Source organism: Equus przewalskii, chromosome 20 (genome assembly GCF_037783145.1).
Source record: "Equus przewalskii isolate Varuska chromosome 20, EquPr2, whole genome shotgun sequence".
Taxonomy (NCBI): domain Eukaryota; kingdom Metazoa; phylum Chordata; class Mammalia; order Perissodactyla; family Equidae; genus Equus; species Equus przewalskii.
In genome coordinates, this window is record NC_091850.1 from 11,657,842 (window position 1) to 11,683,205 (window position 25,364).

Consider the following 25,364-nt stretch of genomic DNA (forward strand, 5'->3'; position numbering starts at 1 on the left):
ATCCACCAATGGACACTCAGGTTGCTTCCATTATATCAGGTCTTGGCCATTATAAATAACGCTGCTATGAACATGGGGTGCAGATATCTTTTCAAGTTAGCATTTTCACTTCCCTTGGATACATTCCCAGAAGTGGAATTGCTGGATCATACAGTAGTTCTATTTTTAATCTTCTGAGGATCCTTCATACTGTTTTCCATAACATATGTACCAACTTACAATCTCACCAACAGTGCACAAGGGTTCCCTTTTCTCCACATCCAAGCCAGCATTTGTTAGCTGTCTTTTTGATGATGGCCATTCTAACAGGTATGAGGTGCTATCTCATTGTGGTATTAATTTGCATTTCCCTAATAACTACTGATGTTGAATTAATGCCCCAAAATTAATATAGGAAATAAACTGCAATGCTGCTCATTTCTGAGGATGGTCTTATGGTTGTGAGAAATCTCAGTCATCCATAAACGGAATTTGTTTGCTCCTAAAGATAATCTCTAATAAATTAAAAAAAAAAAATCTCTAAAAAAAAAATCAAAAAAATATTTTATGCAAACATAAAAGTTTATAGGAGAAATAACTTTAGGATGCTCACATAATAATGGAATCGGAATTCAAAGTTCATACGCCAACCAGTTATTTGTAAATTCTGAAATAGACTTTCCCAAAACAGTCAGGTGAAGGAGAATAATCTGTGGATCTAACAGGTCAGCTTCCTCTGATTCTTCCACAGATTAAAGGTTTTACAGATGCCTTGAAATGAAAGGAAACTGATGGTTACATGATGGTTTGCTTATTTACACCCCTTGAGGCCCATACGAGGCACACCTAATGGTTCTGCCTTGAGGCAAAAGATTTAACAGATTGCCCTCCTAATTGCTCCCTGGACACTCTGAACACAAGGCCACATGATTCTGAGGTACAGATTCCTATATAAAACTCACCTTTAGGGAAAAAAAAATCAAAGATAAATATCTCACCAACTACTTCTGAACAAATAAAACTCTTTACAATATCCAAAACCTAACAAATCACCACATGAGCTAATATACCTAATAAATTCTGACCTGGTTCTCCCTAAAATAAAAGCAATTTAGGTAAAGACATTAACAAATTATTTAAACAATATCATCATGCCAATAAACTTCTGAACATTTAGCTGTACTAAAAATACAGTTTTAAAACCTCAAACATGAGAAATTTCATTCCTGAGGAGTGTCTGTTATGTCTTCACAATAAGCACAGACACTTAGAAAAGCCATCAATTTTAAAAGAGCTTAAAATATAAAATAAAACCGAGCTTGAGTAAGGAGATAAAAGGATTTTTTAAACTAGAAGAAAAATAGATCTGAATATTAAACTTCTGGAAAGGTGAGGAAAGTCCTCTAAATTTAGAAAAGAAATTACAATGAAAAAAACTTCTGAATTCCTAAAAATAAAAAAATCTTCAAAATGTTCCAAAATGGCAACTAAACTCTGGGTGAAATGACAGCACTGCCCACATCCCTCACTCCTAGGGGCCAATGCGTGGCGTGGACTGGGCCGCGTGTCTCCAGAACTCATGTTCTCCACCTTTGGGCCCCTTTAGCCGACTTTTACCAACAGGTGAAGAGGAGGATAAGAAAAAATCCAGGAAGTAGGAAATGTGATAAACATGCAAACATACAGGAAAATATTTAACTTCCTGAGTAACTCAAAATTTTCACATTAAACAACAGGTACCTTGTTTTCGGCAAACTTTTGGTAACTTGTTAAACTGGCAAAAATATAAAGCCATGGTAATATCCAGTGCTGGTAATTGATGTGTGAAACCGGTAGGCAATTTGGCAATAAGTACAAAGAGCCATAAAAACATCCACATGCCCTTTGGCCCAGTTTCTTCTTCTAGAAGTCTACACTAAGGGGAAAAAATTAAAATACGGGCAGAGTAGGGGTGTGCTTACCGCGCATGTGCAGAGAGGCTCACTGACTCATAAAATATAGCACAGAAACGTCTACGTCCAAAATAAGAGAACAGGCATGTAAAACAGAATAAATTCACTGGTTTATTATACATGGTCATTAAAAATAATTACAAAATGTATATAACATGAAACTGTTTTTCATACAATGTCAAACCAAAAAGAGCTGGACATAAAAATGTGCAGATGGAAACCCTTTTTTAATGCATAAGAAAATACAAGAAAGGAAAAACACTAAAACTGCAACTATGGTTGGTTAACACAATGGTATAGAATGACTTTTTCCCCACTATCTTGAAAATGTTTCATTGCAACTGTTTGAAAGGGTATCATATTAAAATATTATTTGATAAGGAAAATGTATCTAGGCCTGTCTTAATAGCTCTCAAGGTGTTCCTGCACACATTATATGCCACCTCACATTCAAACCAGCCTTCTGAGTTAAGCAAGGTAGGTATTAGTACGCCATCAGAGATGATGAAACTGAGCCTCAGAAAGCTTAAGTGATTTGCCAAAGTTCACAGAGCTGTTAAATGGCAAAGCAGAAACTACACTTTGGGGTGAAGGACACTCTTACCTGCCTCTCTGGCCCATGCCAGATCTCCACCAGAGAGCCGAGTGACTTGCATCTTATACAGGCAAAGTGAGCAAAGGGAAAATATACGATGACATCCCAGACGCACGGCCTTTCCTGGTAGCCAGCCAGCAATAAGATTTGTTTCATCTACTGACACACACAACAGAAAACCCACAGTTCTTGACCCAAAAGGCAAACTGATCATTAAAAAGGTAAGCCTCCAACTGAGCCAAAGCCCAGACTTTTTTTTTAAGAATTTATTTAAAAGTTGAAGGGTGAACAGCATACAGGAAAATCACAGGCAGACCTCTCAAGGGTTTTGTTTCCCTTCTTTTCTATTGTTTACACGAAGCAAGACACCATCTCAATATCAGAAATGATGGTGCCAGTTATCCTAACATTTCAATAAATGATGACCCCTTTTAAGCATTAATACTTTTTAAATACTTCAACTGAGTAAAATGTTTCTACAACTTATTAAACATCTTCTTTACCTTCTTAAATATACAAAATTACTGGTGTGTCTACTATGAATCATGGATAATTGTATTTTATATAAAATACAGCAGCTAACATGTTTTGAGCTCTTAACCACGTGCTGTGCACTGGGCTATCACTGAATTCTCACAACCACCCCATGACACAGCTACAACTTCTATAAATGTGGAAATGGGAGCACTGAACATTAGTGAACAAATCAGAAAGTAAGAGAACCGGGATCTGAAGCTAGAAGTCTAACCACTACATCACACTGCCTTCCTGTGCTCTCTCTGCCAGTTCCCTTGTGGGGGTTGGAGATAACAGGAAGACACGGACTGCGGAATCTGACTACCTGGGTTCAAATCCTAGCTCCCGCGCTTACCGATGACTCTCAGAAAAGCTAGAGAAAATCTGTCCCTCACTTTTCTCAACTACAAAATAAATGTAAGAGTTGACATAACAGTTCTCGCATCACAGAACTATTATGAAGAGAAAATCTAACGCTTAGTAAACAGGAACTGGCCCACGCTGAGGCCTCAAAACTGTCAGCAAGCAGTAACACGGAGATCCTTCAAGGGAGAGGGAGTCGTCTGGGGCTTTGGTCCACACCAAATGGCCTCAAACTACTCTTGGTGGCTTCTTGGCTCTTTCTCTTCTTTTTCAAGGTTTTGCTTTCCCCAGTTATCACTTTCTCGGGCTGGCACTTGCGGCGGCTGATGTGCCCATATGGGGCATGCCCTTCTCCTTCCCCCGCCACTTCGCCTCTTTCAAAGACGCTGTCAACTGGAGAGCCAGACTTTCTAAAATGATTTCTAAGGAAGAATAGCCAGGTTCTGAAGGAGGATTCAGGGTCTCCCTAACTAATTAAGAGAAAAACGTGAGTGTATGGACTTGGTACCGTCCAGTTTTGGCTTTTCAGAGTTCTTTTTTTCTTATTGAGCTTCTTTGCGGGTTTTCAAGAGTGCTGAGGATACCATACGTTTAGAGCTGTAGATAAATGTGGTTGCTGGAGCACTCTAGAATGTGGCACTGCTACTACTCTGTCAACCAGATATTCAAAGACAAAGTGAGGGACAGCGGCTTCAGCCTGGTCCACCGGATTGCTCAAAAGGTCCAAAAGAGCACAAACACCCCTTTTCCTCTGGCTCACTAATTAAGGCCTAGTGGAGGTTAGAAGTAACAGCTAATGCAACATAGGGATTGGGGTTTGAGGCCCTGTATGGAAGAGGAACTAAGGTATCGCACAGACGTCCTCATTTTAGACACATTTGCCCAACTTACTGCCAAATACAGCCGTGTGACAGAACAACTGTTCTCCACACTATGCCACCCCAATGCTCTCTGCACACACTCTCATGCTCTCCAGCAAGGCAGCAAGAGAACTGACTCCAGCTTTCAGTGATGAGCCCATTAGACAAAGTTAAGCACCGAAAACCACTAAACGTTAGAAGAGAACATCATCACACTGTTTACTGTGAGACAAAGTCTTCACCGGATCAAATAAAAGCACACAAGGGATGATGAAATGGAGGGGATCATACAAAATGTATCTGAGATACCTCAAAAGGAGAAGACAAGGGCCGGCCTGGTGGCACCGCTGTTAAGTCTGCACCCCTGGGTCACCAGTTCAGGTCCCGGGCACAGACCTACACACCACTTGTCAAGCCATGCTCTAGCAGGCATCCCACATATAAAGCAGAGGAAGATGGGCACAGATGTTAGCTCAGGGCCAATCTTCCTCAGTAAAAAGAGGAGGATTGGCGGTGGATGTTAGCTCAGGGCTAATCTTTCTGGGGAAAAAAATAATAATAATAAATAAATAAAAATTAAAAAAGAGAAGACAAGTTGTCAAATCCAAAAGCAAGTTTAGAATGTTCCACTCTTACTACAGCAACTATATTAAGAGCTGCCCTATCTCTGTATCACACCACTGGTAACTAGCATTTTCAAATAATTTTCAAAATTCAACAAGTCACTGATTCCCTATCTAAGAAGCTGGTCTACGAACTATATATACAGGAACAAATTCACACTTTTAACCCCCAAGCCCCTCTTATTACCTATGTTTGTGACCATGAAATTCCACGTTGGAACTTTTAAAATAATCAAGTTCCCTGATGCAATCGATGAAATATGTTACATTCCAAAAGGCTATGAAACATACAAGCCAGGGGTGAGCAAACTGTTTCTGCAAAGGGCTTTTTCTATTTTAGGCTTTGCAGGCTGTAAGGTCTCTCTCCCAGCTACTCATCTCTGCCGCCGTACCATGAAAGCAGCCACAGACAATATGGAAACTAATGAGCATGGATTTGTTCCAATAAAATTTTACTTACGGACTCTGAAATTTGAATTTCATCTAATTTTCATGTCACAAAACATCACCATTCTTTTGATCTTTTTTCCAACTATTAAAATAACATAAAAACCATTGTTAGTTCACAGGCTATACAAAAACTGGTAGCAGGCCAGATTTGGCCAATGGACCATAATTTTCCAATCCCTGATATAGCTTACCCTAATATTCAAAAACGGAAATGCAAAAAACCTCCCTTCGCATCTGGAGGGCGTTGTGGGATAGTCCACAGGTTACACAGTGTGCTGTTGTGCTTTTGCAGTAGAAAATATGCCATACAGACTATTTAAAAATCCTGGCTTCTGAAGTTAATACCAAAATGTTAACCAAGAGAGTATGTCTTTTTAATAACTTTCAAACATATTTTAGCTTCCCTCAAGAATGACTGAAACCTCTGCAGTGTGCATATTATTAGCACAGTATTTTTAAATCCATTCTAGCGTAGCCAGGGTCCTCCTCAAGCCCCACAAGTCAACTAACCATTAAGTCACTGTGCCACATGTAAATTTCTACAGCATGATAAAAGCGATTTTCTGAAGCTTCATTAGAACAAATGTTGTGTTGGGTCTAAAGTATGATAACTCTCTGGGATCACAGAGGAGGCTCTTAACACTGGATTAGTCAACCTTCTGTGAGCTTAGCAGAAGTGTGCAAGGTAAGTACCTGTAAAATCTTATTATAGGGAGGTTCTGTTATAGATATATTTAAACCTGGTACTATACAATCTGACAATTTCCATGTGTCAGTGGATGACTGAGAGTATCCTTACCAATTCTAAATAATAAAACAATTCTTAATAACCAAAAGCTGGCTCTGATTCCATAGTGACTCTCTCGAGGATCTGACGTGCTCACTCCTACATGGGAAAGCCTTTTCAATCGGTGTTGTTGCCTGCAACGAACCTTTTCCATTTGGTCGGGCTCAGCGGACTCCAATCAACCACCTTCCCTGCGTGGAGAGCCCCCGTGGGGTGGGAAGAGGAGAGGAGGGTGCAGTAGAAATAAGAGGAAATAAGTTTCCTCATTTTAGCAACTTCGCTCAAGTAGGTGTCAGAGATCTGCTAACTGGACAGGTGGTAAAGAAAACAGCTCTTCATCTTGAACCTCAGGGGAAAAAGAGATGAACTGAAACCAGACTGACTTACTTCAGGTATTTGAAAATTAGTGATTCACTAGGAACATATATAATTTGTTTTGGGGTACCAAAATCTCAACTCAGCATTTGGAGGGAAAAAAACACATGGGCCAGACAATTTTGGGTCTGGCAGTTATGACTGGTTTCATTTCATAACTTTTTAAAATTAATAATTTCATTTATCCAGACCTTGTTCAGACAGGGAAAGGGCAAAAACGCAATTTCTTAGGACTGTCATCCAGCTAGTGGTTGGATTGTCAGTGACCTAGATAAGAGCAGGCACAGTCCAAGAAATGTCAGCTTCCCGATATAGGGAAAAGCAAGGAATCTACTCATGCCTTCTTTCATTTTATAATTATTCATTGCACTCTAAATATTTCTGGTCTCCAAATATGTGGGCAGGCTCCCCACAACCTGAAACATCTCTATAACATCTACAGCGGCTCAAGAAGTGTTTTTCAAAACAGTGGGTCGCGATTCACTAATAGGGCAGAGACCAGTGTTGTGGGTCACAGAGAACATTTTTGAATGAAATGAAACAGAATACTTTTGAAAACGTCAGCAAGGATGGCGTGTCTTATAGGTAATTACTGTCTTTGGAACATGTTTCTGTTATGTATTGTAATGTATGTGTGTACTGGGTTGTGATGTAAAGTTTCTTACTTTGGGGGGGTGCAGTCTAAAAATAGCTTAAAATACCTGCTAGACTTAAGCAGACAGAAGAGATAAGTAAGCAATCAGGACAGTAGCCAGACCTGGAAACAAAAATTGGGGAGCCATCATCACTTGGTGGCACAGAAAGCTTTGGTGTGGTTGGCATCATCTAGGAAAAGGGCATGAGGTAGTACAAAAGAGCCCAGCCTCAAACCCTGGGGACACCAACATTTAGAGGCTGGATACAGCAAGACCCACCAAAACCAAGTGAAGGTGTGGTGAGAGAGGTAGCAGGAAGACCAGAGGACCCAGGCTCCCCCGCAGGCTTCCTCTAACGCAGGGAAAGCCAGTAAAAGCTAACATTTAAAAAAGAGGCACAGCCCTTTCAATTCTCCATTTTTAAAAAATAAGGTGTGACTGAGGAAGGGTTGGAAGATATTTACGAGTAAAGAAGGTAAAATAGATGCTACACAGCCTAGAAATGGCCTTACTCTGTTGATATATACACATCTCGGAATACTCACTTGCTATTTTATGGTGGGCACTGTATACCAAGAGAGGATGTTGGTATCCAATTAAACCACCTATTTGCAGGTTTGAAGACAACACATGGGTGAATCACATGACAGTTAACCATTTTAGGGTTATCTATTGGCTTTCTAAAGATGTCAAACCACATTACAGTGAACCTTGCCCTTAAAATACATATTTCACTATCTTCTTGCAAATCTCACACTAAATTCCCTGCAAGGAAAGTAAAGACTCTTAATGATCTGGAAGCAAATGCTCTCAACAGAAAGTATAATGGAATAACAGGGTTGCCCTTTGTTTAGACTCGAGTTGTTCCAAAGCTATTATCCTGAGCCCTGTCAATAAAAGCCACAGCCTCTAATGTTCTGGGCAGCAGCCTCATTTGGAGGTAATGGGGCTCTCTTGAAACTTACATGAAGATCTATCATTGTGAACACTTTAAATGCCTTTGCTCTACTTCATAACTTCTACAAATAACATATTAGTACTGTAGGTCTTAATAAAACGGGACGTTTCCTAGAGTAGGGTGGCAACTTCCTTTTTCAATATTAGAAGCAACTACTGCTCAGGACAACCAGTGTGCGCTAAAATCAGAACGATGGTACTGAAATGGTGGAATTCCAGATAACTGGGTATCAGTATCAAAAGCCAGAAATAGATCAAGGATGAGCAGAAACTGAAACAATCCATTATTTTGGCTATAAAATCAGAGGTGATCTTGAAGAGAGAGGTTCCAGAGGTAGAGGAGAAAAACTGAAGCCAGTTAAGAGATATGAGAAAAAAAAAAAACTGCAAAATCAATGGAAACAGCTGCTCATTTGAAGTGCTCAGCAATAAGGAGAAGCATTAAACAAGAAACGTATGGAGGAAAGATCAAAAGCTAAGAACACAGACTCTGAAACCGGACTACCTAAATTCACATCCCAACTCTGCCAACTTGTCGCTGTGTGACCTTAGGAGAATTAGTTACCCTCTCTGAGCCTCGGTTTCCACACCTGTAAAGTAAGAATAAAAACAGTACCCACTGTGCCAGTTATTTTTCTGTTGGTTCTGATCTCTTCTCTGTATTACAAGGGGCTGGAAGTCTATAAACTACATTTTCCAAACTCTCTTGCCAACTAGCTTTCAGGTAGGTACTGCCCATGGGAAACAATGGCAAGAGAATGCAAGGTGAGAGAAAAGAAAAACGTCTTTTTGTTTCCTGTTTCTGATGGTACCTCCAAAAGCAGCAGCAGCAGCAGACCACCACAGGCTCCAGCAACATCTGTGGTGCTTCCAAAGCAGGAGAACCAGTGAAGGTCTCCAGCAGATCTGTAAAGCATGCGGTTTACGCAGCAGCCGTCTGATATCTGAGTAACATCCCCTTCTCCTTTTTGCTCCATCAACATCACCTACACACACGCGCACACATTCTCCGTTTTGCTCAAACATCCACCCCCCCCAACACACACCTTCTTCTTTTTGTTCCTGAAACCCCTCTAAAACCACTGTAACCAATTCCCTACATTTAACCCTTCTGTGCTTAAAACATCTAGCGCTTTTTATTTTCCTGACTGGGCACTAGTCAGTAACACCTACTTCTTACGGTTGCTATGAGAATAAAATGAGTTTAAAGAAGTAAAGTGCTTAAATCAGTACCTGGCCCCTGGAAGGCACTTCATAAATGTTAACAATTGTTGCTACGCAAGCATCTTAAAAGTCCACGTGTCTAAAATCAAGCTGCTTGTCCCCCATACAGACTCTAATTCTGAAAACGGCCCCATCACCCTTTCCTTTACCCAGCTTCCAAATTGGAGTCGCTTTCTTCACATCAATAAGCGAAATCTGTGGGTTTCCACTTCAGGGTGCCCTCCACATCTCCACATACTAAGGGCAAGCCTTTAGTATTCTTTATCTAGCCTGGATCAATGCCTTCCCGTGCCCAGGGACTGATCTGCTCGCAAGGTTCCAGTTCATTCTACGCTGCCCCAGGAGGATTTTTCTAAAAGGAGGAGGGGAGATGTCTGATCATGTCACTACCAGTGGTGCCCAAGGTCACAAGCCCATTCAACTACATAAAGGCCTCCTGAAGTCAACTCCTGCCTACTTTCTTAACAGAAGCTCCCACTTTACTGCTTTCTATTTGCATCCTCAAATCTTACACCCAACCACATCAGAAATCTTCGGCAGTCACCTAACTCTCTGCCCTTTGGCGCCTCTGTGGCTTTGCACGCGACAATCCCACTGGACAGAATGCCTTCTGTGCCCCACACCTCTACAGAGCCTTTGCTAGAGCCCTTCCACCTCAAACAGAACTAACCTCTCCTATTCTTCCCTAGCATTTCAGCAAACCAACACTATTATAATAACTTAGCACTACACGCTTGTGTTCTAAGTTCCGGATATTGAGCTCCTCAAGAGACTAGGACTCATCACCCCTTGAACGCCCTCTATACAGCACACCTTCCCAGCACGAGAGCCGGATGTTGAAAGCGATTAACACCTCAGCTTTTGGAGGTCTGATCCTTCCCTATCTTTGCGTATGTAGAAGGTATGCAGCTCTTCTACAGTTAGAAATCTCCTACCCCAGTGTACTGTACAAAATATTATCTTCTGTGTGTCATCAAGTAAAAGACATCAGAAGCACTGCTCTATAGCTTAGCACCTTGCACATAAAATAACAGCTGGGGCTTCCACCAGACCTCACGGACTAGAAGTCCTCCATTTCCAAATTTTTACTGGCAGCATTCCCTATTATAAAAACCTACAAGCAAAATGAAAACCATACCAGTTCCTCACATATCTACCTTTTTCTCAATTTTTGGAATGTGAATGTAAAAAAGTTAGTGAATGAAAGCACAGATCTTTCAAATATAAGAATATATATTCCAGACTTACTTGCATTCATAAATACTGGATTTTTACTTTGGGTCATTAAACACATAATTGTATTCTAAAACAGTCAGTCAATTGGAATTCAGAACACAGTCTCCTCAAGGGGTAAAACTGTGGTTAACTTCTTAGCTTCCATCTGTTATAAATAGTATAAAACAATACTGCTTCAAGTAACAGTAGTTAAATACTGGTGTCTGGGAAAAAACAACATTAATTTAAAGGATGAGGAAACGCATGACTTTTTTTTTTTTTTAAAGATTTTATTTTTTCCTTTTTCTCCCCAAAGCCCCCCGGTACATAGTTGTATATTCTTCGTTGTGGGTCCTTCTAGTTGTGGCATGTGGGACGCTGCCTCAGCGTGGTTTGATGAGCAGTGCCATGTCCGCGCCCAGGATTCGAACCAACGAAACACTGGGCCGCCTGCAGCGGAGGGCGCAAACCTCACAACTTGGCCACAGGGCCAGCCCCGGAAATGCATGACTTTTTGCAGAGATTCTCAGGAGATCTTTCAAGGGCTTAAACGGTTCAAGACACTATTTCTAACTTTATTTTGCAAATCTACAACTTGCATTTTCCTTGTTACAGGCCTAGCATTTTAATTACCCTTCTTCTATCAGCCACAGTTTAATCATAACTGAAAAAACTAAGGAGAAAGGGAAAAGAGAGAATATTGGAAAAGTAAGGGGGACAAAATGTAAATAGTAGAGGCAAAGAGGACATACAAAAAAGTAGAACTAAGCTTTAAGCAACAAACAAAAGGGGAAATATGAAAAAGAAAAACATCCGGGAAGTTTCAAGTAAGTGGTCAGAGAAATTAAGGAAACAGATTTCCCATATCTGCCACAAGGTGGTGCTAACAACCAAGGACAGCTTGGTAACGCCTTGACTAGGAAAGCAGGGTTAAAACAGGTCCTGGAGTAAACAGGAAATAAAAAGTCTTTCAAATACATAAGGAAATGTTTCCAAAACTCACAGATGCTGGTCCCTGAAAAGATTTCCTTGGCCAACAGTGAAAGTATAAAAAGACAGTTTAGTTTTTATAAAGCTCACGTTATTCCATGAAGAAAAATGTCCTCTATTCTGAGATTAATTTTTGGTATTAAAAATGCCTTTATGTGTGGTGATAGGTGGTGATTAGACTTTGGGTGGTGAACATGGTGTAGTCCACACAGAAATTGAAACATATAACGGTGTACACCTGAAACAAAGAGTTACAAACCAATGTTTACCTCAAAAAAAAAATAAGTAAAAAAATGCCTTAAAAATTGTTTAATTATATCAAAATATAGTTTTGTTTTAAGGTGTAAATACTCGCTGTGCCTGTCCTGGGCCTATTCATAGCACAGATCTACCCTCTAAGAGCTCTTCACCTCAGGAGCGCTGGTCACTGCAGACACCACCTCTCAGGCTCCTAGAGCGCTGGCTTTTCTCTGGGTTCAGTCTATGGGAAGCACTGGTGGAGAACCGGCAGGTGGGGGGAAGGGAGGAGCCAGAACACGTCTCTCTCTCCTCTACTTCAAGCGGTCTTCCCAGCAATGGCTGCATTTCTCCCCCGGTTCCAGCTCCTACCAGGAGATTCCAATCACCTCAGGGTAACCCTTCCACTTACTATTCTCTTCCTGCTGCTGTTAATCTCGAGGCTGCCTCACCATCCTATCACCATCCTATCTTGCTGCCTCAGCTCCTCCATCACCTGCAACCCCCTGCACTGAATCCCTATGTTAAAAACTTAGAGGGATTTCCCTTTTCCTGGGTGGACCCTAATTAGTACATTAAGCCAGTGGCTCTGCATATATCAGAATCACCTGGGGGTTTATTAAAATCCAGACTCTGGGCCCCAGGGGTTCCCAGTCAGTATATCTGGAACCCAAGAACGTGTACTTCTAAGAAATCCCAGGTGATACTGACACTACTGAACCAGGGACCACATTTTGAAAATTACTACAATAGACAAAACAAAGAACTGGCCGTGTTATGTTGGTCTGTCCCGCCTCCTTTTTTTCATTGGACAATAAAATCCAAAAACACTTTGAAACTCAAGGAAACCCCACCCTTCTGTCTTCATATGAAAAATCAAACCTTTAAGACAGTTTCCTCACATTGTTAGAGGCCCATGGGTTTCTAAGGAACAATTTTTAAAAGTAAATATAATTTCAGCTCTCACTGTATACCTTACCCAGAAACAGAATCCCAACTTTAAATATTATAACCAACCCACTGAACTTTTCTATAAAGATAAAATGGATTTAGATTCTTAGATTATTGGAAATAACTTCGCCAATGAAGTCTCAAACGTAGAGAATAATCAGTTGGCAAACGGCTCTTCCACCTTAGAAATTTTAGACTGAAAAACAGTCCTAAATAATTTGAAGGGCGACTAAAAAAAAGTGGTCTTGGAACCTAGGTTTAAGAACCAATATAGGGTGTTTAGATTTATGTCGACCAAAAGTTAAAATCGAGTATGTAACCAAATCATAACTGAACTGTGTACATAAACAAAAAGAACTTATTATGAGACCAAATGGTACAGACCAGCAAACAGAAAAATGTGGGGCCAGCCCTAGGGGCCTAGTGGTTAAATTCAGCATGCTCCACTTGGGCAGCCTGGCCCAGTTCCCAAACTCGGACCTACATCACTCATCTCAGTGGCCATGCTGTGGCAGCATCTCACGTACAAAAAGAGGAAGACTGGCAACAGATGTTAGCTCGGGGCAAATCTTCCTCAGCAAGAAAAAAAAGAAGAAAGAAAAATGTAAGCCACCTATGTAATTTTAAAGTTTCTAGTAGCCACATTAAAAAAGGTAAAAAGAAACAGGTGAAATTAACTTTAATACATTTCATTTAACCCAAAATGCCCAAAAAATTATCCTTTCAACAAATTATTCATGATGTTATTTTACATTCTGTTTATTGTTCTAAATCTTCAAAATATGATGCATGTGTTACACATCCAGCATATCTCAGTTCAGGCTAGCCACATTTCAAATGCTCACTAGTCACATGCAGCTGGTGGCTACCACATCAGACAGCACAAATACAGATGGACATTTACCAGTCTCCTTACTGAACATATGGATACTTGGAATACTGGTAGTGTCCTGCCATACTGATACTTAGCATAGTGGTGGTGTCCCACTGTGCTTATGAATTATATTTTTAAGAATTTAAAGCTTTAAATGTTTGTACTGTTCTCAGACACTTAGTTACAAGAGTAAGTTAACATTTGGCTTCTACCACCTAATACTGTATGAAAAAAAAATCCTCTCAGGAGAAGCACCTTTTAAACAGGTAAGCTACTATCACTGCTATTTTGAGTCCCAAAGCCGGCAGAATCTCAACTCGTCTACCTCTAGCCCAAGGGGAGACCTAGCAGCCACCATGGGCCTCCAATGGTCCCCAGTCTAAGGAATTCTCATCTCCTGGGCTTGTGAACAGGGAGCTGAGTCATAACGACCAACCAAATCCCCAAAATGAAGGTCCTCTGACGGGGAAACTGACGTAACATGATCACTTTACACTAGTCAATAGCAGCACAGTTAACTCACCGAATGGGGCTAGTAGAATTGTGATAAAGAAAAACTATCAGTTACATTTTTAATGTGATTAAAATATTATTTTAATAGTGAAGTAAAAGTAGGAAGGACAAATCAGCTTGAGGTACTACACCTTTAATTCTTCACGAACTGTAGAATGAGACCAGACAAATAACCTGTAAAGAAAATTTAAATAGTCTAAAAGAGTTTTTATTTTCAGTAGGAAGCCAGAGTATAACATTTATCGCCTTTAATTAATACAGCTGATGATCAAAATAGAGCCCAAGAATGGAGTGTATAACAAGCCACTGGGTACGGCGGCAGCAGACTATAAACCATAAACACAGTCCTTTGACAAACTCCCTAGATTGCCCTTAACATTTGAAATCCATAGTTGATACTGGTTTACTCTGCAATCCGTGATGTACGTTTAAATTCTACCCTAATAAAATGCAAGGGAGTCCCTCTATCACAAAACAACCTCTGAGCCCTCGAAAATAAGACTGTTCCTTCACTCATCAAAAAGTGAGTTTTCTCTTACACATGAAACTCTTGCCGTAAGCATAAAAGTACTTGTGTGTATGTGCAAGAGTAGTGAGATAATTACACGCCTTTGGGGCTGAAACGCATCTGATGTCACATCACACCTTAGGCATATAGTTATTTCACTTTGAACCACTCACTCCAGAGAGTAATTACTCATCCCATAACTTGGTCATGAAAAGCAGAGCTTACTCAGTACTTCAGCAATTACACAGCATAGGTGGATTTTTATATGGTACTTTTGTAAATCGGATAATCAAAATATACACCTTAATAAGTTAAAGTGCTAAAATTACGACAAGTTATATAGACTTTCTAAACTTTTAACTTGTGACAAGTCTACACAGTAGGCGGAAATTCCTGCAGACAGACCCGGCTATAGAAAAAAAGTTGAAACCACAGGCAGTTCTCTAATTCAAGAGGAGGGGTATGGTGGCAGCAAGAATGAGGCCACAAGAAGGCAAAATTTACTAATCCAGGTCTTATAAAGGACAGTGTCCTGACTTTATTCACTATCGTATATTAGCCAGTCAGGCTGCACACCCTTACACTCCCAACTGAAAAAATAAAGGGCTTGGCATCTCAGCCCAGCAGATTAAAGAGCCTCCAGAAACGCTCCTCTGATATGGTCTCATGGTTACACACAGGAGGGAGCAGGAGAAGGGGAAGACCCTGGATGTTGCCTGGAAAGACACATCTAATCTTTCTTTGCCTGTAAACAGGAATTTCCTAGAAACAAAAAGAGGGAAAGGAAATTTTAAGGCTTGCTCTAAGAGTTAGACAGGTCTTTAGGCTATAATACAGTAGTAAGAAAATGTCCACAGGACTTCAGCAGACTGCTCCATCTCTCCATCAACAAGGCGGCTAATACAACCCAGCAGCACCCAGAGCTGCCTTCCAGTAACAGCGCTGTGTGCACCTCGGCTGCCTCACACAGCTTCTCTCATACCAACCTTCTCTGTGAGGTATCTCCTACACTGCCCCCAAGTCTCCCACTAGAATCAAGGAACTAATGAAAGAGAAAACGGTAATTATTTCAAGCCACACTATTAATGTCATCAAATGCTGTGACAAACTCTATTTTAAAAACCTCAGCAAAGAAAAAAGTGATATTCAACTGCATATAGTACCAGCTCCGAGAAGCAAGAAGGTACTACTGGTCAAACATCCATCACTACCTATCAAGGAGAAAAAAATACAACATAGCACATTCCAGAAATCCTGGAATACAGTTAAAAGATCAGGGAGCTAATTTTGAAAGGTGTCACACACCACGGAGGTCTCGCTATGGTTTTCTTCGTGCACGTGCAAGAAGACAAGCTGCCCCTAGCAACACTTAGAAAAGAAGGCGGCACAGTGAAAGGATACCACTGGAGAGCTAGGAGGCATAAGTGTCCAGGTCTACACGGACTGGCTGGGTGCTCCCAGACAAGTGACTTAGCATCTCATGTCTCAGCTTCCTCAGACAGAGAATGAAGAGAAGACCTTCTTCCCAAAGTTGTTATGAGGGCTGGAGATCACGCTTGTAAAGTACAGACTGGTATTCAAAAAGTAGTAGATGTTATGAGCTACAACTATATAAAATAGTAAATAAACACAAGTTTCAAATTAGAGTTGACCTTCACCCACACCCCAAACAAACTACTGAAAAAAGTTCAAGTTTGTCCAAGATCTCTTTAATGGGATAAAAATAACTTTACATGGCAGACACATGATGGGTATTTCCTACATGCATCATTCTAGCCTGCTACTACATGAGGAATCAAAGATGAACATGACCAAAAAAAACACTGAAAAAGAAAAGCTCAAGCACAGGCACGAATGCACAGAGTAAAAGGAATAGAAAAAAAACGCAGCATGCACACCTGGCGCAGACCCGCCGCGTGGCCCGAGCGCCCCTGCACACGGGCTCCGCCCAAGGCCAGCGCCCTGCCCACTGTGACAGAGCACAGCTGCTCATCCAAGAGCAGCAGAAGAGGAGGAAAGAAGAGTACCGGCCTACACGTGTGGGCAAAAGTCTCCTGCTCTAACAACACGACCTGCCACCCTCTCAAAAGCTCTGGCTGCCTGGCTTTTCCCAGGTAATGCACAACCAACTGAACCTCAGCCCATGTCATATAAACCCACGTACCAATACAACTGACCTTGATAAAGGAGCTTCTCAAATTCTTCTGAGAAAGTCTAACAGCAGAGATGCATGACAATGTACCTTTGGGGAATCTGGCCGTGGCCAGAAGCAGCCACAAACACAAAACTGGGCTACTTTTCAACTGACACATTCTTTGTGGGAGAGGGGTTAGATGGAAGCACTGAGTAAAAGCAGTGCTTCTTCCTGGAGAGTTAGGAAAATATTTCCAAAGTAAAACACCACTTCCTTCATCCAGCTATTCAACAAACGTTTTTTCAGAGTCAGCTCTATGCAGGTTGTACTGGGAGCTGTGGCTATAAAAATATGTACACAAACATAAAGACACACACACACACACAATCTAATTGGGAAACAATCCAAAAAATCACACAGGCACTATGATTAGGGTTACAAAGGAGAGGACTCTGCCAGGAGATTTTTCTGAGCCAAGCTGACAATTAAGGCATGAGCCAGGCAAAGAAGAGCATGCCAAGCAGAAATAACATGGGCAAAGGCAGCTGAAGGGCAAGGAGAACAATGTGCAAAAAGCAGATGAGGGTCCAGGCTGGACCAGGCTAGGCCTTGCACACCGACACGACTTCAGTCCTCTGAGCAAAGGGCAAGTACTGAAGGTTCTGCACAGGGAGAGCACAGGCAGTATCATCCTGGTGCGATACAGACGGTAAGAGTTGATCTCTGCCCGTTCAAAGTGTAAGCGCTGATTACAACACTCTTACAAATACGGGAGGTCGACTCCTACTCACACTTGTGTGTACACAAAGAGAAAGAGAGCCTGTTTTGTAAAATAAAAAGAAAACCTCTCGGTACATATGAGAAATGCAGAAGGGCCATTAACAGGTCTCTCACCGGACAGCTAGAAGAGTGTGGGGTAGGTAGTCAGGTCACAGCAGCACAGCTTTCAAGGGCAAGGACTTATGAGATCACCCAAAAACAGAACTGAAAAAAATACACGACCAAGACTTCAGTTCATAGTAAGCTCTTAAAACTTCACTTGAAACTATTTTTCTAAATACTTTCCTTGTAAATCTTTAAATAAGGAGAGAAGGGTTAATCAACTCTTTTTATTGATTCAAAGTCCCCCAAAAGAAGGGAATGTAGATCTTAGTATACAGTCACACAACTTAAGTTCAGAAATGTATTTGAAACTGAGTATTTTTTATCTTCTTCCATCCTCTGCTTGATTCAGGAAAGCCTGGAAACTAAACCCCAAGTGACTAGGTTAATCCATTAACTGTCCATTCTATTCATGAATATCCTTGACTTGATCTTAGCCATGCCCCTTTCCACTTTCAGGAGAATAACTCTAATGTTGCAAGTGAGGACGAAATTCATCATTCATTAGAATCAAAAACAAGGGATGCATTAAGGCCATGGCATACTTTGTTGAATAATACATATTCTGTTTAGTGGCACTAGATCAGGCAACAATTATAATCATAATAAAATACTAACAGAGATTAATCTGTAGATAGTGAAATCTAGTGATTTAATGGTAATGAGAGAGATTTTTTTAAAAGTGTTTCCCTTCTCTGATTACAAAATCAACATGACTGCACAGGATTTTTGGAAAACATAGAAAACTAGAAGAAAGTAATAAATGGAGAAATTAGTTAAAACTGGCATTCCGCAGAACAATAATCTATTTCCCTTTTGTGTAACTATTTAGAATTCAAGTACTTTCATGTATTCCCATGTGGGTCTCTTAACAGCCTCATGATAGCAGTGACAGAGGTATAATTATTCCCATTTTATAAGGCCTCAAGGAAACCGTGAGCCAGTAAGCAATCTGCCTAAGGGTACACAGGTAGTTAAGACAAGACTCAGGGAAGACGATGCTAGTCTTCTCCAAGCTCATGGCCATGTGATTAGCAAATGATACACCCACAGAAGAGGCTATCTGCAAGTACCTAAAATGAGCAGTACCTGTGAGCATCAATCTAAGGTAAGAAAATGTACAAACGGAAGTGTATCATTAATACAAACATATGCTACAACACTGTAACATCAAGTAAGGAGAGGAATTTACATATCTTTAAACTGCAAAAAAAAAAAAAAGACAAAGCACGTGGGGGAAACAGCAAACCCACAAGATTGACAATCTCTTGATTAACCGCTTCCTTTTGGTGTGAATGAGAACCCAGAGAGAAATCATCTATCTCTTATCTAAAGAGATTAGTGGAGCCCGCTGATGAAGACCAGGGATAAGCCAAAGGTCTCCTTTCAATCCAAACAACTCCTCCCTCCCTCCTTCTCTCCCTCCTTCTCTCCCTCCTTCTCTCCCTCTCTCTAGCCCCCCACCCCGACACACACACATGCAGGTACGCATGCAAACACACAGAGAGTATAATTTTAAACTGATTTATTAATTGCCCCCTTTTTTCTGAAAAAAAAGATCTATGGCTGGGGTAACCATATGTTTATCGTCTGAACTGGAACACCTATAAGAGTAAAAGAGGTGACCATCCATCCTTATGCCAGGAAAAGAGGCCAAGACTGGGCAAACAGGAACACGTGGACACCCAAGATCTGGATAACCCATGCCCCTCAAGAGCCAAGCACTGGGGGTATACCCTACTGTTAAATTACTGTTCAAAAAGCTGCTTGATATATCCCATTCTATGCAAAATTGAGTCTTAAGCAAATTCTACCTCAAGGGAAAGTCATCAGCACTTTGCAGACCAGTTTAATAAATCATTCCTATTAAGTAGCCAGTGTCTTTTCACAAGGTGTATGACCTTATGGGATATTGTAAAGTTACATGTGCTTTGCAAGTCATCTGGGGAAAAAAAGTTTAAGAAAACTAATTAAATATATTTTTGCCAATTTCTTTAAAAAGTGAAATATCAAATAAAATCTCTTAATCACTCAAATTCGAAGTTATTTTCTTGGGTAACCCAAAAAGTACTGTTCTTCATGGGAATGCCCCAATTATTTTCTGTTTAGCAGTTGGCGTCATCTAATAAATAAAGTGCTATTAGAACAGCTTTTTGGCTGATGCTATTGATAAGTTAAAAAGCTTGAAAAAGTCCCCTCAAATAAGGAAAGGAAGAAAGAAACCTTACACAGTATCTGTAGAAAAGTATTGATGAAAATAAACCAAGTCCTAAAACCCAACCTAGCTATCTTGTGGTCATATTCCACATTCCTATTCAAAATACATCTTAAGAGACTAAATTTCTGCAACTTAGATTCAGAAAATCAAACAGAAATTAGAACTTGGAGCTAATTTTTTCAACTAAGAGAACTGCATACAGGCACCAACAAAGACTGGCATATAACCTAAGCCTATCATTCATTCAAGTGACATTTCAATGTCTACTATGTACACACTGTGCTGGCACTATTAATAGTTGGCTCTCCTGGATTTAAAATTTGCCAGTATTTTTTTTCAATCTAGCAAATTCATCTTTCACTTCAAAAAGGGGCTTTGTATTTAAATACTCTGTGATTCTCCAGGATCCACCGAAGAGTACTTAGAAAACAGGAATAAGTGTGTATTCCAGGGGTTTCATCTACCAGACAGAAGAGACAAAAAAAGATCAGTGGCACAAAACCAAGACACTGTCAGCTTCTGTGCAGAGCCCAGATCCACTAGAAAACAGAGCTGCCTCTGTGGGCAAAGGGGATATTGAAACACAGAAGACCAAGCCAGTCATTGGCCAGATCCTAAAAAAAATAAGGTGGTATGTACAGAATTAATGCAAGGAAAGGAAGTCCACCTAAGGAGGAACTCAAGGCCCAGGCTGAGTTCAAACATGTTTTGCTGTGATTACAAGGCTCCCTGCATTCCTGAGGAAACGAAAGGGCTGAGGACCACATCTCGAGGTCTTCAGATAGACTCTAGTTGCTGACTGCTCCAAACAACAATAAGCAGGTCACAGTTAGAATCATAAAACTCATGACAAATGTGAGGTTCTAGAATGAGCCACTGTGTTTGATGCTCCTGAGGGAGCCTGGACCAAGGACGCTAGGCCCAGCAGGCCACCCTGACACCTGTCTCTGGGGGCGGTGTGTTTCTTCTGATCAATCATATGGTCCTCCTGCATCCCAGCTGCCAGCAAAATTTCTCTCAAAGAAATGTTTCCATACAATTAGACAAGATGAATTCGGTCTCTCCTTACTACATCCTCTGAAGAGAATAGGCTGTTTTTCATAATCAGAAGTATTCTCAAATATATTTGTTTCTTCTAAAAGAAAAAAATAAAAAATAAATAAATAAATAAATAAATACTCTGTGATTCTCATTCCAAAACACAAGACCAGAAATATCCACTAAACACTGGGAAATTCAAAATGACCCTAACAGTGTAGGGCAGAAGATTTTTATACATTTATCTGCTAGCACTTAGAGTCTTCCGATAGCCGACTGTTGCTCCCTCTATCAAAGATGCTTAGAAATCTGCAATCCTACAAAGGATTTGATTTTCTGATTTCTCCTAAGAAAGCATCCCTCATTTCCTCCAATTTTTACTTTAAAGATGAGTTCCACAGTTCTGTTCTCAAGTTTAGAAAAGGCCACAGATCAGACAGGCCAGTGTCAGTCTCTAGAAACAACCCCTTGCAGAGTATTTCGGAAGGTCCACCTCCTTTCACTGGAAGAAAATCAAATTACCTGAATGTACCTGATTTACCATTATTATCTTTTTAAAAAACAGTATGACAATTCTAGATTTCTTAAGTAAGGCTCCTTGAAAGAGTCAAGATATAAAATTTTCTAGATTTATTAATAAGGCTTCTTGAAAGAGTCAGGTTCAAAGCTCAATTCTAAATGATTAAAAAGGCAAACCAAAAAGACCAAAAAACTAGTTGCTCCACAATTGTAAAGGATCACAGAAACAGCAACCCAAAGAGACAATTTTTAAAACTAGTCATTTAGAGATGCACTATCCAATACATCCCCAAAACCACCATAAGATAGATTGTCATTATACACTGAACTTTCACAGATTCCACCCTGAATTGTTACTATCTTTAACAGGAAAAATGAGGGGGGAAAAGCATAAGTAAAAAATAAGTTTTTATATAACAACATTAAATAAGCAGGCCAATGAAATATAAATTCTTCAAAAAGGGAGAGGAAAGTGGGGCTGGCCCCGTGGCCGAGTGGTTAAGTTCTCGCGCTCCGCTGCAGGCGGCCCAGTGTTTCGTTAGTTCAAATCCTGGGCGCGGACATGGCACTGCTCATCAGACCACGCTGAGGCAGCGTCCCACATGCCACAACTAGAAGAACCCACAACGAAGAATACACAACTATGTACCAGGGGGCTTTGGGGAGAAAAAGGAAAAACTAAAATCTTTAAAAAAAAAAAAAAAAGGGGGAGAGGAAAAGAAACCCTCTATATTTGCACATGGCTACTTGAATTGTCTGGTGCTTTTCTAGTTTAACCCACCACCACTTAGCCCACCACTGCCACCATCCTTTCCAAAGACCTCAACACACACACACACACACAGTTTAAAAAATACAAACCACATGCTTATGCATCAAAAAATAAACTTCATAGAAGGGCACAAAAACTCAAAAAGCTCATGATTCATCAAAGTCAAAGGACAAGCCACGGCTAAACTATGAGCTACTAATACATACTCTGAATTTTAAATAAGCTCCTAGTCACTGGCTCTTATATCACCAATTCTTGTCTAACACATCTAAAATTATAAACTCTGAAAACAGATTATGAAAAGTAAATGAGCATGAAAAATCATGGATGGGGGCTGGCCCCGTGGCACAGTGGTTCAGTTCAGTGCACTTCACTTTGGCAGCCTGGGTTTGCAGGTTCAGATCCTGGGAGTGGACCTACACCACTCATCAGCCATGCTTTGGCAGCAACCCACGTAAAAAGTGAAGGAAGACTGGCACACATGTTAGCTCAGGGCTAATCTTCCTCAAGCAAAACAAAGAGGAGGACTGGCAATGGATGTTAGCTCAGGGCTAATCTTCCTCGGGGGGGGGTAAAAATCACAGATGAAACCTAAATTACTGTTAAAGTAAGAATTTTTTTTAAAAATCTGCCCATTTTAAAATAAAAGTATTTTGCTATAAATTATTAAAATGAATAAGGAGGTTTTTTTAACCTTTTTTTTCCCCACTGCAATAGTCCCTATTGAAAGCAAAAATGCAATACTATCCAGTACTTTGGAATTTCCTGCTATTTATGAAACAGCTTAGACAAAATGCCTTTTTAATGAGTTGCTAAGAGAGATCCATGAAAACTCCAAAGAAACTGCTCTGACAAGTTCCAATAAGGAACGTTATTCAAGCACTTTGCTTACAAGGACTCTAAACAGCACCAGTCAAACTACCTTCTGGGCTTTGGTTTTAATCAAGCTTGTTAGTTAAACCGGAGCTGACATCATTTACATGACTCACCTAAATAAAATTTAAATTATTTTAAGGATCCATAAGACAGTCACCTACTTCCATCCAGTAGATTAGAATGTTCTATGCATCACATCGAATTATAAATATACACCTCATCTACAGAAACATACATACATAGATCAATGGATCTATCCCCAAGCCACTTTTGGAATACCTAACATACCTCTAACTGCAGAAAGACACCATGTAATATAATTACTACACTGTGATATAGTTCAGTGTACTTGATACTCTATCCCCAAGACATTTTAAATATATTTCCTAATGAAATATTTGTTTTCACCCTAAGTAAAGAAATAAAGTATTAGTGGATCAGCAACAGCAAGCTGCCCAACTTGATCTTATCCACAATGTAAGCATCTCATTTAAAGACGTAAAAATTCAAATAAACTAAAACATGTGCCTTTTCTAAGCTATTAGACTACCAATTCACCTTTCACTAAATCCTTAAAGCTTTCGTATTTCGTAAAAGTGAATTCATCAGAATTCACTTAGTAACTACCTTAAAGACAAAGTGAAGACAAAAAATCAATTTGATTCTATTCCTAGTTATTTTGGCCACTTATTTTGTGCTACCTTAAGAAGGGCATCAGATCAGTGCACTAACTAAATGTTATCCTGCCATTCAACAGATCTACGCACATTACACCACTACTCACTGAGTGAGCGAATACTCACCATCCCATTCCAGTCACAGTCAGTGTAGTCCATGGTGTACCAAAAACCATCCCTAACATACTCTTGACTTTCCTATGTACCCACTATGGAAAGAATACACATACTGTTCTTCTTACCCAAGTCCCTTCCAAAGATAGATATTCACACTGTGACATTTTCTTTTTACTTCTTTCCAAAATTATTCAAGAACAAATACAGCATATTTTTCAGGGAGCATGACTTATAATCAAGTAAGTTCTTAAATTTCCATGTGCATCCAAAAGTTTAAAACTCAGTTTACAAACACAATCCACACAATCCTGGCTTTAGGGCACACAGAACCTAGACCGAGACACTGACAATTCAACCAAAACCTAGCTGCTCCCTGCAAGAATAAATAGTAAGCTTTTTTATTTGTTAAACATATTCCTACAGCATTATCCAAACCTAAACACACACAACTGTGTTAGCAAAGAGAACACTGACAACGGTAGAAAAAACAGCACGTGTTTTTTAAAAATGTCTGATGATACCTATAATTATATAAACCAATTCAGACTCCACAACTTCAACAGCAATGGCAATTTTAAAGATGCCCAAAGCATATTAAATAAATCAAGCAAATTTCACACCTCTTGGTGCCACCACAAAACCAAAATTATGGAGCTGGATGTAAGTCTGACCTGATAAGGCAATTCTTAAATCTTTCTCCTATCTAAAAGTTATAGTAGCCTGACTACTATCAAAAATCAATCCTTTCTAAAAAAACATGCACATCCCATTTCAAAAAAGTAGAGGTAAGGAGTATATCACTGCACAGACTACGTCTGAAAATGAGTTCAGTTTGATAACTGAAAAGTTAGGTTTTCGACATTTGCCAGCAGTCCCACAACTCGCTGGCCCTGTGCCATCGTGGCCTGGTGCCAGCCTGATGTAGGGCCAGGCTAAAAATAGCAGCCAAGCAGCAGCTGGAACACATAGGTCCTTATGACCTCAGCTTTATTTCCCTAAATGAAGGGAGGTTGGAGGGGAGGGGACAACCGCAGGGAAGGAAGGGAATGGAATACTGTCCTACTTGGTGTATTTCCTACCTCTTCCATTGCTTGCCTTTTTTCCTACCACTCCCTCCTACTCTTCACTCCTCGCACTCCATCCCTCCCCATCCACTCCCCCCACCCCCTGCCCAAGAAAGGAAGGGCAATGCCCCAAGAAAGGAAGGGCAGTGCGGGAAGGAGGGAAGGAAAGGAAGGAAGGAAGAAACTGGAGCTCTGAGGCAAGCTGGGTTCAGAGGCTCCCCCATCTCCTGCTCTCAAGTCCCGTTTGATTCCTCTAGCAGCCATTAGTCATCTCAGGCCTCAGCTTTACCACAGTCTAGAGAAAGGATAAGACAAAAATTACACAGGTGATAACTAGGGGAAGGAGGGATGGGAGAATCAGAAGATGGCATCAAGAGTGCAAAATCCTAAGTGCTAAGGAAACCTGAAGAATGCTAAGAGGGGCCGGCCCCATGGCCGAGTGGTTAAGTTTGCGAGATCCGCT

The 25,364-nt window shown here is 40.4% G+C and overlaps 1 protein-coding gene across 1 annotated transcript in view; it reads right to left on the minus strand.

The window, feature by feature from the left end:
* ZSWIM6 (zinc finger SWIM-type containing 6) overlaps positions 1–25,364 on the minus strand; it is a 184,986-nt gene that overhangs the window by 148,419 nt on the left and 11,203 nt on the right. The window lies entirely within an intron of this gene.